The sequence below is a fragment of the Thunnus thynnus genome, chromosome 17, assembly GCF_963924715.1.
Source record: "Thunnus thynnus chromosome 17, fThuThy2.1, whole genome shotgun sequence".
Taxonomy (NCBI): domain Eukaryota; kingdom Metazoa; phylum Chordata; class Actinopteri; order Scombriformes; family Scombridae; genus Thunnus; species Thunnus thynnus.
The window spans coordinates 17,207,710-17,212,967 of NC_089533.1; the positions used below are offsets into that span (position 1 = coordinate 17,207,710).

The 5,258-nt window shown below is 39.5% G+C and overlaps 1 long non-coding RNA gene across 1 annotated transcript; it reads right to left on the reverse strand.

The window, feature by feature from the left end:
• Nucleotides 1-328: 328 nt before the first annotated feature.
• LOC137201236 (uncharacterized) lies at nt 329-4,681 on the reverse strand. The gene is made up of 2 exons (XR_010932148.1): nt 3,775-4,681; nt 329-2,923 (listed from the first exon to the last, which is right to left on the reverse strand). It is a non-coding gene; the product is annotated as an uncharacterized lncRNA (long non-coding RNA).
• Between the last annotated feature and the right edge of the window lie 577 nt (nt 4,682-5,258).

A 5,258-nucleotide genomic window follows, 5' to 3' on the forward strand; every position in this document is an offset into this window, starting at 1 on the left:
AACGTCAGCGCTGAAGCAAGGTTAGATTAAAAGGGGTGGGGGTTGGGGGGGGGGGGGGGGGGGGGAAGGGGGTTGCTTCTATAACTTAATGACTCTCTTTCTCTCTCTCTCAGCCACTCTCTCAGTTTCTGTCTCTCGTCTGTCTCATATAGCGCACACACATGGACTGAGCCCAGCTGTCTGAGTCAACTGCGTGGACCACGATTTTTAAGAAAAAGCCCACTGAGCAGCAGCAGAGTGTAAACACAAGACTACCCCAGACCAACATCAAAGATCAGACAGACAGAGTGAGACACAGAAAGAGAACTTTTTCCGGGAAACACCCACCTCAAATGAAACAGGAAACTTTAATATGTACCAGTACACAAACAAAAAATGATTCAGACTCCTAAATCATAATTTATTATCATTATTTTTTCTAGTTTTCTAGTGACTTTGTGATTGAGGAGAAGTCGAGAAAGGCTTGATTTGATGTGATTTCATCACGTTGTGAGGTTGGTGATGAAGTGACAGCTTCATCTTTCAACAACACTTAAATAACATCTCATTTTGATTTCCTTACATCCTCTCCAAGATATAACAAAATGTTTAACAAGATACAGCATGTGTAAAAAAGCATTCTTTCTTTTGTGGGTAAAAACTATACCTTTCTATTGTGAAAATATGCTTGTAGTAACTCATTCCTGGACTAATCACCTTTTGTACATGTACTCCCTATTACATTCAGGAGTGGTGGAAAGTAAAGTACATTTACTTAAGTACTGTACTTAAATACACTTTTAAAGTACTTGTACTTTACTTGAGTATTTCCATTTGATGCTATTTTATACTTCCACTCTACTACATTTCAGAGTATTCAGAGCACTTTATTGTACTTTCTGTTCCACTATATTTATTTGACAGCTTTAGTTACTTTTCAGATGAAGATTTGAGACAATAGATATATAACAAGGTTTTAAAATACAACATATTGTTAAAGATGAAACCAGTGATTTCCAACCTTTTTTCCTTTTACATCTTACAAAAAGCAGTGTGTAGTCGGGGTCACATTTCAGATGTCTGAGTTGTTAACAGCTCCACCAAATAGTTTCATTTCAATAAATGTTCAAATGATCCAATATTTCACTAAAAATCAAAGATTAAAGAAAAAGTCCAAAAATTGAAAACAGATTCGTGTAACAGAACTTTGTTTTTTCTTCTTTCCTCTCCCATTAATCATCTCACAACCCCTCAGATTTATCTGTGGCCCGACCCCTAGGTTGGGAACCACTGGACTAAACTAGCGAACTGACTATAAAGTAGTTCAAACTAGCTCCACATCTAGCAGCTACAACAGTAACATGCTGCTCTAACACTGATGCTTCAGTATTAATAATCTAATGATGTCACATATAATAATATATCAGTCAGAGGGACCAAACCACTACTTTTACTGCAATACTTTAACCACATTTTCCTGCTAATACTTGTGTACTTTTACTTAAGGAGGATTTTTAATGCAGGATTATGGAAAAGAACAACAGCTCTATAAACATTCATACATTTCATTACATTTTAAGTACTATAACAATTGGGCTAAGTGTTTGTATTTTTTCTGTTCTGCTTAATTGCCATGTGAGTGGAAAGCCTCCTCATTAATCGTATCAAAATAAGACCTCCTCTGCATTAAAGCAAACACCTCCTTAGTGCAGTGTGGATTGTTATACAGAAGTCCCATATAGGCACCAGAGTGAAATCCCTTATTTCTGAGCAAATTATTTCAGCTGAAGTATAGCCAACATTGATCTTTCATCTGTGACTTCATACAATTACTGTGTATATTTTGGTTTATGAGTCACCAATATGCCCTCAGCTTAAATATCTCCTGGTGTCAACTGTTTAGGCATGTCAACACACAATATAATTATTTCATCAACCGCAAATTACATTACTTCATTTATCATCACATGTAGTGAACCTCATCATGTCTGCCCTCAAACCTTTTTCAGCCTGTTGTTCCACTGTTGTGTTCCCTGTTGCCAACGGTGAAAACTCACTGTCACGTTGTTACTGTGCTGACGCATAACAGTGCTGAAGACTGACAGAAACTGAGCTCTTCAGGAATAATTGGAGGGTCATATGGAGTCTCTGTCTTTCTTTTTCTGACGTTCTCTCCCACACACACCGTGGTGTGACAGTGAGCTGAACTACACCAGCAGCTTGCGTGGGAGGAAGGAGGGGAGAAAAAAAAGACAGTTTTATCTTAAGGAGGATTAAGTGATTAGGGAGGGAAAAGAGGTAAGGAAAACAAGTGCACTTATCTGGCGATTTACACTAAATCTTAGGTTTGGTTCAAATTAGTTTAACTCAAGAGTACTGTCGCACTGCATGGTGAAGTGCTGCAATGTTTGCACTTTAGCAGTTAGTGGACCATCAGTGGATGAGAAGAAAGTAAGCCACTGCTCAATGTTTTGAATGCTGTATCAACCCCCTCCCTCGTACACACACCCACAAAACTGCGGAGTGTTTGTTTGGTGAAGCAAAAAAAAACCTACAGACAGCTTCTTCTCTACGTGGTGCTATGGAGTCTAACAGTAGCCACATTTCAGTCCTGATTTATACTTTGTCCCTCGCTCATGCTTCTAACTCCCTCAGGCTGATAGCAGTCCACGGTAGGCCTATAAAACTCCAATCCAATCGTGTGATATAGTGCCTGCTGTGCTGTCGGCCATCGCAGAGGATTACTGGCAGGGTTGTGAGTTTTCTGGCGACCGGCTGCAGCCAAACACGGAGGAGGAAATGGAAGTAGAGAAGCTGCAGAGGGATTCTGCCAGGTCAGGTCATGTCCATGTCACAGAAATGTGATCAGTTGGTCTCACTTGAGGAAGTGCAGCCCTGATTTAACGGACTTTTTAGTCCATTACTCTCGACCCAAGCCCTGTGACTGAGAATTAAATGTTCAAAAGAGAATGAAATCAGGTGATAAGGAACCTTATTACAACAAGACATAAAAATAAATCGTTGCAAACTCATGGTGGCAATGTTTTTTTTTTAAATCACTGTAATTAAGCTAAAAATAAGCATGGATTTTTGTAGTTTTTCTTTTGGTTGTAGTTTAAAAGGTGGATCAGGTTAACAGATTTTTTGGGCTCAGGGGACGTGTGAGTAAAAAATATAACACGGAACAGACGGATATCTTGTGTGTGCAGCATTGAAGAGCCAGCCAACTGGACAGTTTCCAGATTATATTAAAAGCAGTAGGTGAGTTAAATCCCTCCAGTATGTTTTTTTTTTTTTTGGTAAACAATGTTGTCATGACATGCTGTCTATATTTGGAGACTGAAATCTACCCACAGTTCGGCATTTGATCTGGAAATACAGATATTTTGTTTCCAGCAAAGAACTTTCTCAAGGGAGACTATACAACTAAATTTGAAAAGGCTCAACGCAGCAAAAGAGATAAGTTTACCTGAGAGTGTCAACTTTGAAAGCTTTATTGGAGTTGTCTTGACATTCCTACAGAAAGCAGGTTAAAATAGGGCACATTTCACAGAAAATAGTGCTTCTCACTGGGAGCCTTCATCAAAAATTAAGCACTGAATTGTCAGAAACGCAGTGTGACTTTTGACTCTTTGTTATTATGAACAATTATCTGATGCAGAGACGTGATAAAATGTTCGAGTTGAGTTTGTGTGTATGTATTACGCATCTGTGCTTGTGAAGAAGATTCTCTTCTCTTGTGCCTGTGTGTGTGTGTGTGTATGTGTGTGTGTGTGTGTGAGAGTGTGCACGTACTGGTGTGTATGCCTGGCTCTCATCTCGGCTCACATGTGTGAGTGTATGTGTGCATTTCATTAGAAATCGGTTTGATTTAAGGCAGTTCTTGGCTGCGCTCCACCGCTACTGCAGACGTCAGCAGCTTCGCCAGCTAGCTGAGAAGGATGGGATGGGAGGAGGGGTTGGGGAGGGTATGGGGGGTGGGTGAAGAGAGCAGATGGAAAGAGAGAAAGACGGAAAGTTAGAGGTAGGAAAGAAAGAATAGACTGTTGACATGATGGAGAGGTTAGCAGGGACATGGATGGATGGAGAAATGAGGGAACAGAGGGAGAGATCTAGGAAGTTGGACTTAAATAGCATGGAGTGATGGGCAGAGCTGCAAGGAGAGACAAAGAGAGAGAGAGAGAGAAAGAGTATTATTATCATACACTGAATTCAGACAGAGGAGGATAAAGAAAATATGCATCACCATGTACAAGTAAAAATGAAGGAAGTGAAGGTTATAAGAAATTGCAGGGTGCAGTGAGCAATGATGCATGCTCCAGCAGCTCAACATTCTCCAAGAAGAAATTTTCATTCTGTTGTATTTTGTGAACTGGCAGACATTTTTGTATCGAAGCTTTGTCTTAAAAATGTTGTGTTATGTATCTGAACTCTTAAATAACCAATTAGGAGTCAAAACAGTCTTCTTATGATGACTTTGATGGGTATAAAATCCGTCACCTCATCGTCATACAAACTGCCTTTTCATCCATTTAGAATCTAATAAAAATATTCAATATGCATCATCTGAACTCTTATAACTAGATGTTGCAATGAATTTTCTTTGGAGGCATTTGTTGGGTGGCTTTCGGTGATGATAATGGAAACTACAGCTAAAACATTTCCGTTTGTGAGCAGGAAAATAAACCTCCCACTTCTGGAGTTGACTGTGACACGTCATTGAGATTCAGGACCACATTAAACAAGTTAATAATTAAAGCTTCTTGGAGATGAGGTGATGCTTTTTCTGGCACTTGTGCGAATGATCACATAATTATTCGATTTTTAAGGTTTTTGGTTTCAACTGAATTATTTAAAAAATCCAGATGTTAAGCTTCTAGCATTATTAAAGATAAATTGTTAAAGATAGTTAAGTACTCCAGCAGCCACATCAATTTTCTTTTGCATAGACACAAACCCTTAAAAACCACCACCTCAGTTCAGAATGCACACTTCACAGCACAAACAACACCCATTACCTCAATAACAGCACAGCGTATTCCCAAGTGAGCCCTGCCAAACACACACACACTATCACACAATCTTTTTAAAATGAATCAGTAATATAAGTGTCCTCCACTGGCAAATAGGTATGTGTGGGCTTGACGGTTGAAACCGCGCTGCTGTAACACCGTGTGACAGGTTGTGGAGTCAGAGACAGCATAAAGTCCGCAGCAGGAAGGCAGTCTTTATTGAAGCCAATAGTTGGGTTGTCTCAGGAGAAAAGCTGTTATTAGCAT